Below are 11285 nucleotides of genomic sequence, written 5' to 3' on the forward strand. Positions count from 1 at the left end.
CTCACTAGAGGTGTCTCTCCCATAAGATAAATAGCATGTTGGGTGAACAAATTACAGTCGGGCAATTGACAAATAAAGAGAGCATGACAATGCACATACATGATATGATGAGTATTGTGAGATTTAATTGGGCATTACGACAAAGTACATAGACCGCTATCCAAGCATGCATCTATGCCTAAAAGTCCACCTTCGAGGTTATAATCCGAACCCCTTCCAGTATTAAGTTGCAAAACAACAGACAATTGCATTAAGTGTGGTGCGTAATGTAATCAATAACAACATCCTCGGACATAGCATCAATGTTTTATCCCTAGTGGCAACAAGACATCCACAACCTTAGAACTTTCCGTCACTCGTCCCAGCATTTAATGGAGGCATGAACCCACTATCGAGCATAAATACTCCCTCTTGGAGTTAAGAGTAAAAACTTGGCCGGAGCCTCTACTAATAACGGAGAGCATGCAAGATCATAAACAACACATAGGTAATAGATTGATAATCAACATAACATAGTATTCTATATCCATCGGATCCCGACAAACACAACATATAGAATTACAGATAGATGATCTTGATCATGTTAGGCAGCTCACAAGATCCGACAATGAAGCACATGAGGAGAAGACAACCATCTAGCTACTGCTATGGACCCATAGTCCAGGGGTGAACTACTCACTCATCACTCCGGAGGCGACCATGGCGGTGAAGAGTCCTCTCGGGAGATGATTCCCCTCTCCGGCAGGGTGCCGGAGGTGATCTCCAGTAATCCCCCGAGATGGGATTGGCGGCGGCGGCGTCTCTGTAAGGTTTTCCGTATCGTGGCTCTCGGTACTGGGGGTTTCGCGACGAAGGCTTTAAGTAGGCGGAAGGGCAGGTAAAGGGGCGTCACGAGGGGCCCACACCACAGGCCGGCGCGGCTAGGGCCTAGGCCGCGCCGCCCTGGTGTGTCGCCACCTCGTGGCCCCACTTCGACTCTCCCTCGGACTTCTGGAAGCTTCGTGCAAAAATAGGACCCTGGGCGTTGATTTCGTCCAATTCCGAGAATATTTCCTTTGTAGGATTTCTGAAACCAAAAACAGCAGAAACAACAGAATTGGCTCTTCGGCATCTCGTTAATAGGTTAGTTCCGGAAAATGCATAAATACGACATATAATGTGTATAAAACATGTAGATATCATCAATAATGTGGCATGGAACATAAGAAATTATCGATACATCGGAGACCTATCAGCATCCCCAAGCTTAGTTCCTGCTTGTCCCGAGCAGGTAAACGATAACAAAGATAATTTCTGGAGTGACATGCCATCATAACCTTGATCATACTATTGTAAGCATATGTAATGAATGCAGCGATCAAAACAATGGTAATGACATGAGTAAACAAATGAATCATAAAGCAAATACTTTTCATGAATAGTACTTAAAGACAAGCATCAATAAGTCTTGCATAAGAGTTAACTCATAAAGCAATAAATCAAAGTAAAGGTATTGAAGCAACACAAAGGAAGATTAAGTTTCAGCGGTTGCTTTCAACTTGTAACATGTGTATCTCATGGATATTGTCAACATAGAGAAATATAACAAGTGCAATATGCAAATATGTAGGAATCAATGCACAGTTCACACAAGTGTTTGCTTCTTCAGGTGGAGAGAAATAGGTGAACTGACTCAACATAAAAGTAAAAGAAAGGTCCTTCAAAGAGGAAAGCATCGATTGCTATATTTGTGCTAGAGCTTTTATTTTGAAAACAAGAAACAATTTTGTCAACGGTAGTAATAAAGCATATGTATCATGTAAATTATATCTTACAAGTTGCAAGCCTCATGCATAGTATACTAATAGTGCCCGCACCTTGTCCTAATTAGCTTGGACTACCGGGATCATCGCAATACACATGTTTTAACCAAGTGTCACAAAGGGGTACCTCTATGCCTCCTGTACAAAGGTCTAAGGAGAAAGCTCGCATTTTGGATTTCTCGCTTTTGATTATTCTCAACTTGGACATCCATACCGGGACAACATAGACAACAGATAATGGACTCCTCTTTAATGCATAAGCATGTAGCAACAATTAGTGTTCTCATATGAGATTGAGGATATATGTCCAAAACTGAAACTTCCACCATGATTCATGGCTTTAGTTAGCGGCCCAATGTTCTTCTCTAACAATATGCATGCTCTAACCATTAAAGTGGTAGATCTCCCTTACTTCGGACAAGACGGACATGCATAGCAACTCACATGATATTCAACAAAGAGTAGTTGATGGCGTCCCCGTAAAACATGGTTATCGCACAACAAGCAACTTAATAAGAGATAAAGTGCATAAGTACATATTCAATACCACAATAGTTTTTAAGCTATTTGTCCCATGAGCTATATATTGTAAAGGTAAAGGATAGAAATTTTAAAGGTAGCACTCAAGCAATTTACTTTGGAATGGCGGAGAAATACCATGTAGTAGGTAGGTATGGTGGACACAAATGGCATAGTGGTTGGCTCAAGGATTTTTGATGCATGAGAAGTATTCCCTCTCGATACAAGGTTTAGGCTAGCAAGGTTATTTGAAACAAACACAAGGATGAACCGGTGCAGCAAAACTCACATAAAAGACATATTGTAAACATTATAAGACTCTACACCGTCTTCCTTGTTGTTCAAACTCAATACTAGAAATTATCTAGACTTTAGAGAGACCAAATATGCAAACCAAATTTAGCAAGCTTTAGGTGTTTCTTCATTAATGGGTGCAAAGTATATGATGCAAGAGCTTAAACATGAGCACAACAATTGCCAAGTATCAAATTATCCAAGACATTTTAGAATTACTACATGTAGCATTTCCCGATTCCAACCATATAACAATTTAACGAAGAAGATTCAACCTTCGCCATGAATACTATGAGTAAAGCCTAAGGACATATTTGTCCATATGCAACAATGGAGCGTGTCTCTCTCCCACACAATGAATGCTAGGATCCATTTTATTCAAACAAAAACAAAAACAAAAAAAAAACCGATGCTCCAAGCAAAGTACATAAGATGTGACGGAATAAAAATATAGTTTCAGGGGAGGAACCTGATAATGTTGTCGATGAAGAAGGGGATGCCTTGGGCATCCCCAAGCTTAGACGCTTGAGTCTTCTTAAAATATGCAGGGGTGAACCACCGGGCATCCCCAAGCTTAGAGATTTCACTCTCCTTGATCATATTGTATCATCTCCCTCTCTTGATCCTTGAAAACTTCCTCCACACCAAACTCGAAACAACTCATTAGAGGGTTAGTGTACAATAAAAATTAACATGTTCAGAGGTGACACAATCATTCTTAACACTTCCGGACATTGCATAAAGCTACTGGACATTAGTGGAACAAAGAAATTCATCCAACATAGCAAAAGAGGCAATGCGAAATAAAAGGCAGAATCTGTCAAAACAGAACAGACCGTAAAGATGAATTTTATAGAGGCACCAGACTTGCTCAAATGAAAATGCCCAAATTGAATTTAAGTTGCGTACATATCTGAGGATCACGCACGTAAATTGGCATATTTTTCTGAGCTACCCACAGAGAGGCAGGTCGAAATTCGTGACAGCAAAGAAATCTGTTTCTGCGCAGTAATCCAAATCTAGTATAAACCTTACTATCAACGACTTTACTTGGCACAACAAAGCACAAAACTAAGATAAGGAGAGGTTGCTACAGTAGTAAACAACTTCCGAGACTCAAATATAAAATAAAGTACTGTAGTAAAAACATGGGTTGTCTCCCATAAGCGCTTTTCTTTAACGCCTTTCAGCTAGGCGCAGAAAGTGTATATCAAGTATTATCGAGAGATGGAGCATCGGCATCATAATTTGTTCTAATAATAGAATCAAAAGGTAACTTCATTATCTTTCTAGGGAAGTGTTCCATACCTTTCTTGAGAGGAAATTGATATTTAACATTACCTTCCTTCATATCAATGATAGCTCCAACAGTTCGAAGAAAAGGTCTTCCCAATATAATGGGACAAGATGCATTGCATTCAATATCCAAGAAAACAAAATCAACGGGGACAAGGTTATTGTTAACAGTAATGCGAACATTATCAACTCTCCCCAAAGGTTTCTTTATAGAATTATCAACAAGATTAACATCCAAATAACAATTTTTCAATGGTGGCAAGTTAAGCATATTATAGATTTTCTTAGGCATAACGGAAATACTTGCACCAAGATCACATAAAGCATTACAATCAAAGTTATTGACCTTCATCTTAATGATGGGCTCCCAACCATCCTCTAGCTTTCTAGGAATAGAAGTTTCAAGTTTTAGTTTCTCTTCTCTAGCTTTTATGAGAGCATTTGTAATATGTTTCGTGAAAGCCAAGTTTATAGCACTAGAATTGGGACTCTTAGCAAGTTTTTGCAAGAACTTTATAACTTCAGAGATGTGGCAATCATCAAAATCAAAACCATTACAATCTAAAGCAATGGGATCATCATCCCCAATGTTGGAAAAAATTTCAGCAGTTTTATCACTGGCAGTTTCAGCAGTTTTAGCAGTTTCAGGCAATTTTGCATGCTTTGTACTAGGAGTAGTAACATTGCCAACACCAATTATTTTACCATTGATAGTAGGAGGTGCAGCAACATGTGAATCATTAACATTACTAGTGGTGGTAATAGTCCAAACTTTAGCTACATTATTCTCTTTAGCTAGTTTTTCATTTTCTTCTCTTTCCCACCTAGCATGCAATTCGGCCATTAATCTTATATTCTCATTAATTCTAAATTGGATGGCATTTGCTGTAGTAACAATTTTATTTTCAATATCCTCAGGTTTAGCAGCCATTTTATTAATTAAAGAAGATTGTGACGCAGACATGTATGAGATTCGGTTTTCAGCATTTGCAAGTTTAGTTTGCAACCCAGAAATCTCCATATTCAGATTTTCAAGTTGATTTCTTATATTCGTCAACAAGGTAGATTGTTCATTCATAGTTTTAGTAAACAATTTGTTTTGCTTATATTGTGATTGCATAAAGCTCTTGGTGGATCTTTCAATTTCTAACATCTTTTCCTCATTAGGTGAAACATATCTACCATAAGAGTTACCATTAGCAGGATATGGCCTAGAATTTTGAGCAACCAATGAAGCTAACGGAACATTATTAGGATCAACATTAGTCCTATCATTCACAAGCATAGACATAATAGCATCAATCTTATCACTCAAGGAAGAGGTTTCTTCAACAGAATTTACCTTCTTACCTTGTGGAGCTCTTTCCGTGTGCCATTCAGAGTAATTAATCATCATATTATCAAGGAGATTTGTTGCTTCACTAAGAGTGATGGACATAAAGGTACCTCCAGCAGCTGAATCCAATAGGTTCCGTGAAGAAAAAATCAATCCTGCATAAAAGGTTTGGATGATCATCCAAGTAGTCAGTCCATGGGTTGGGAAATTTTTAACCAAAGATTTCATTCTTTCCCAAGCTTGAGCAACATGTTCATTATCTAATTGTTTAAAATTCATTATGCTACTTCTCAAAGATATAATTTTAGCAGGGGGATAATATCTACCAATAAAAGCATCCTTGCATTTAGTCCATGAATCAATACTATTCTTAGGCAGAGATAGCAACCAATCTTTAGCTCTTCCTCTTAATGATAAAGGAAACAATTTTAATTTTATAATGTCACCATCTACATCTTTATACTTTTGCATTTCACACAATTCAACAAAATTATTGAGATGGGCAGCAGCATCATCAGAACTAACACCAGAAAATTGCTCTCGCATAACAAGATTCGGTAGAGCAGGTTTAATTTCAAAGAATTCTGCTATAGTAGCAGGTGGAGCAATAGGTGTGCATAAGAAATCATTATTATTTGTGGTTGTGAAGTCACACAACTTAGTATTTTCAGGGGTAGCCATTTTAGCAGTAGTAAATAAAGCAAACTAGATAAAGTAAATGCAAGTAACTAATTTTTTTTTGTGTTTTTGATATAGAGTGCAAGATAGTAAATAAAGTAAAGCTAGCAACTAATTTTTTTGTGTTTTGATATAAGTGCAAAAAACAAAGTAGTAAATAAAATAAAGCAAGACAAAAACAAAGTAAAGAGATTGGATTGTGGAGACTCCCCTTGCAGCGTGTCTTGATCTCCCCGGCAACGGCGCCAGAAAATATGCTTGATGGAGTGTAACTCACACGTCCGTTGGGAACCCCAAGAGGAAGGTATGATGCGCACAGCAGCAAGTTTTCCCTCAGAAAGAAACCAAGGTTTCTCGAACCAGGAGGAGCCAAGAAGCACGTTGAAGGTTGATGGCGGCGGGATGTAGTGCGGCGCAACACCAGGGATTCCGGCGCCAACGTGGAACCTGCACAACACAACCAAAGTACTTTGCCCCAACGAAACAGGTGAGGTTGTCAATCTCACCGGCTTGCTGTAACAAAGGATTAGATGTATAGTGTGGATGATGATTGTTTGCAGAAAACAGTAGAACAAGTATTGCAGTAGATTGTATTCGATGTAAAAGAATGGACCGGGGTCCACAGTTCACTAGAGCTGTCTCTCCCATAAGATAAATAGCATGTTGGGTGAACAAATTACAGTCGGGCAATTGACAAATAAAGAGAGCATGACAATGCACATACATGATATGATGAGTATTGTGAGATTTAATTGGGCATTACGACAAAGTACATAGACCGCTATCCAAGCATGCATCTATGCCTAAAAAGTCCACCTTCGAGGTTATCATCCGAACCCCTTCCGGTATTAAGTTGCAAAACAACGAGACAATTGCATTAAGTATGGTGTGTAATGTAATCAATAACTACATCCTCGGACATAGCATCAATGTTTTATCCCTAGTGGCAACAACACATCCACAACCTTAGAACTTTCCGTCATCTGTCCCAGCATTTAATGGAGGCATGAACCCACTATCGAGCATAAATACTCCCTCTTGGAGTTAAGAGTAAAAACTTGGCCAGAGCCTCTACTAATAACGGAGAGCATGCAAGATCATAAACAACACATAGGTAATAGATTGATAATCAACATAACATAGTATTCTATATCCATCGGATCCCGACAAACACAACATATAGAATTACAGATAGATGATCTTGATCATGTTAGGCAGCTCACAAGATCCAACAATGAAGCACATGAGGAGAAGACAACCATCTAGCTACCGCTATGGACCCATAGTCCAGGGGTGAACTACTCACTCATCACTCCGGAGGCGACCATGGCGGTGAAGAGTCCTCCGGGAGATGATTCCCCTCTCCGGCAGGGTGCCGGAGGTGATCTCCAGAATCCCCCGAGATGGGATTGGCGGCGGCGGCGTCTCAGTAAGTTTTTCCGTATCGTGGCTCTCGGTACTGGGGGTTTCGCGACGAAGGCTTTAAGTAGGCGGAAGGGCAGGTAAAGGGGCGTCACGAGGGGCCCACACCACAGGCCGGCGCGGCCAGGGCCTAGGCCGCGCCGCCCTGGTGTGTCGCCACCTCGTGGCCCCACTTCGACTCTCCCTCGGACTTCTGGAAGCTTCGTGCAAAAATAGGACCCCGGGCGTTGATTTCGTCCAATTCCGAGAATATTTCCTTTGTAGGATTTCTGAAACCAAAAACAGCAGAAAACAAGAAGCGGCTCTTCGGCATCTCGTTAATAGGTTAGTGCCGGAAAATGCATAAATACGACATATAATGTGTATAAAACATGTAGATATCATCAATAATGTGGCATGGAACATAAGAAATTATCGATACGTCGGAGACGTATCAACAAGCTCAACTCCGACCTCGACTACTTTGGAGAAGCACTTGAAATATGTGAGGAACAAGGTCTTATTCCTATTATGACCTTTTCTCATGATTTCTCCCGGGAGGTGATTTGCCAATTCTATGCCACGGTCGTCTTTCTTGAGGATGATGGAGGCTATCGCTCTTTGAAGTGGATGACAAAGGAGCATGTGATGGAGGCCTCATGGCAAGACTTTGCTAGAGGCATTGGGTATGAGCTCCCCGAAGATGACTCCAACACCTTCCGCATTCATCTCCAAGCTAAGCCAATGGACAAGGAGAAAATGGCCGATCTCTACATTCGAGGGAGGATGTTGTGTGGAAGCACCAAAGGCCTTCTACCCATCTACGACATCATGAACCGCATCTACCGGAGCACCATCAACCCCAAGCATACCAACCACGATGAGGTGCATGGGTTCCTTGTGAATCTCCTTGTGCGCACACATGAGATGAGGGGCAGTGGCAAGCAACTGGACGTCATGGATTACATATGGCATGAGATGCGTGATTGTGCATTCCTTCGCAAGCTCCCTAAGTACGCTCCTTACCTCATGAGGCTCATTTGTATCAAGTGGAGTCAAGAAGGGAAAGGAAATCATCTGGAACAATGCCGACCCAACGTCACAATCCACAAGGAGAAGAGTCCTCTTGTCAAGGACCATGACCTTCCTAGGTTTGGCAAAGGTGCTCCCAAGGACAAGGATGAAGACGAAGCCAATAGCGACGACTTCGACTATGTGCCCAACTCCGTCAAGACCAAGGGCCTCTTTGCCAAGCTCACCGCCCGCCTAAAGAAGTCCTTTTGCTTCAAGAGGGATCTCGAAGATAGGATGTATCAAGCTCATCACGACAACAAGAAGATCCGCCAACGTCAAAAGGCCATGATGAGGCACATGCAACTCCCGGTCTCCGAGGGGTCCTAGGACAACATCACTCCTCCCGATGAGTGGAAGTCCAAGCTTACTTGGTCAAGTTCCGAGGACTCCATCCCCGAGCACATTGTTCCTCCGTCTCCACCACCTCATGGCAAGGGTCTTGCTCAAGATGGAGATGATGATGATGAAGACGAAGATGAAGAAGAGGAGGACGTCTAGGATGAGGGTGATGATAACGAGGATGATGATGACGAGGAGGATGACGACGACGAGTGATTCCCTTGGGACGTTAGTATGCTCCTTCTCCCTTTTTGGTGTCTCGATGCCAAAGGGGGAGAAGTTGATCTATTAGGACGGTAATTTGCATGGGGATGCCAAGGGCTTGGTGGCTTCGTTTTGGTTCTTTCGGCCTTGGCATCAAATCTTTCCCCTAGTTATTCGAAACTTTATTCATATGTGTGTTTGCTACTCTATTCGTGGATCTCCCGATCCCCTCCGTTTGTACTAAGACTTAATCGTGCGTAGCTTAATGGTCAATGGTCTCCATTATTTATTCTTTGATTGGCCACATCATTCCTATGGAGGCACTTATTATTATGATGAGCTTGGGTTTTCTCAAGGCAAAGGTATGAAAAGGTTCATCCAAACTCCTCTATATACAATTGCTCTTGCCTCTATAGTGTACTTGTGCTACATAATCTTGTCATATGTTCTTCTTAGCACTTGTGCTTTGTTTGTAGAATTTAGGGGGATTTCTCTCTAGGATGTGTGCATTTGTATACAAATGCATATTTTAAACATGCACACATCTAGGGGGAGCTTCGCCTATATTTGCAAACAAAAATCTCTATCATAATATCCTATGAATTATTGCAAATTCGTGTGTTGTCATCAAACACCAAAAAGGGGGAGATTGTAAGAGCAAGATCCGTATCCCGTGTTTTGTGCGTTTGATAACAACACTCGAACAATTCTAACCGTGCACAAAGATTATCTTTGATGGATTTGTAGGTGTACGGTGCCCTCGCTGAACACACCATGATCGGAAGACTGAAGCGTAGATCTTAGGTTTTCTGGTTTTGTGTGTGTGTCGTGAGGTAACATGGTAGGAGAGCAAAAGAGGAAAAACCTGTTTTAGCCATAGCGGTACTACCGGTACCAGGAGCGGTAGTACCGCTACCCCTACTGGTACCTCCCGAGATACCGCTCTGAGGATTGCACACGAAAATGCCCCACAGAACACGTTGCGGTACCCTTACGGTACCATGAGCGGTAGTACCTGTCAACACCCGGATTTTTAAGTCCAGATGCCTATTATGTCATTCATCGCAATCGCAGGATAATGTTGTTGCGAGGCATAATATTCGAATATCACAGTCATTATTTATTACAAGCCATAATGTCTTACAATCTTGAATCACGTGATTCATATTACACAAAATAGTTGATCTCAAATCAACAACATACATAAGTTCATACATAGCGGAAGCGTAATAGTAACGGGATTCTCTAATCCACAGGCCAACATTTTGACGTCAGAAACCCCTAGTTGTCGTAGGCGTCCTGCTGGTCATCCTCGTGATAGTTCTGTTCATCATCGTACTCTGGCCATTTGAATAGCCAGGGACAAAGCCGTAAGTACTTCAAGTACTTGCAAACTAATACTATTGCGAAAATGCCAACTAAAGGTACTAATCTCTAATTTAACTTGCATAAGCCAAATTTTAGTTCACAAGCTTGGATCATGTACTAGCTAACTTAAGTGGAAACATTAGTGTCATTCCCACATCATTGGTTCAATACCCAAAGAGTCACCAAGTCACCATTCACATTTACTAAAACTTTCAAAATCTGACACTGGAAACTGTATGGCCCTTCCAACCGTCCGTAACCGTGGACACGGCTATTCGAATAGATTTAACACTCTGCAGAGGTTGCACACTTGTGCCACAACATTTGATTTCATCCGTCGGAATAACTCCGAGTCACCGTAACACAATACGCGGATCATCAACCATAACCTTTCACTTACACATCCTAGTATGAGCACCTCTCCCCATGAGCTTGGCCTCCCAGTGAAAACCAACCGTTAACCTGGGAACTGCACGAGGCTTGGCCGGACAATTTCACCTCAATTCACATCCTTTCTCAACAACGGAGGCAGCCTCAGCATAACCCCTATGATGTGTGTTCAGAGGAACTCATACTAAAATCTATAAACTTCCAGTTAAGCCCTACCCATAATCAGGTATTGTGGGGGTACTCAAGAATTGGAAAGGTATCGCATTCAAACCAATATCAGGGTTTTATCAAAAATCACCATCTTCTCTTGTTCACATTCAACTTTCAACTCTTCAATGGAATGCTTCATCATTCCAAGGTTTCAAATTCAACCATTCACATGCTCCCATCTAAAGTAGTCAAATTTTAGTATTTTAGCACTAGCACTAATCATGAGGGCTGCTACTTTGCTTTGCTATCTTTACTCATCTAGTAATCTTGTTCTCTATACCAATTCTAGTTTATCCTTGGAAAACACAACAAGTATAACTTGTATGGTGTACACATAAGATAGGCTTGTATAAAGAAAAGTAAGAATCATAGTG

This window comes from Lolium rigidum, chromosome 6, assembly GCF_022539505.1.
Source record: "Lolium rigidum isolate FL_2022 chromosome 6, APGP_CSIRO_Lrig_0.1, whole genome shotgun sequence".
Classification (NCBI taxonomy): Eukaryota; Viridiplantae; Streptophyta; class Magnoliopsida; order Poales; family Poaceae; genus Lolium; species Lolium rigidum.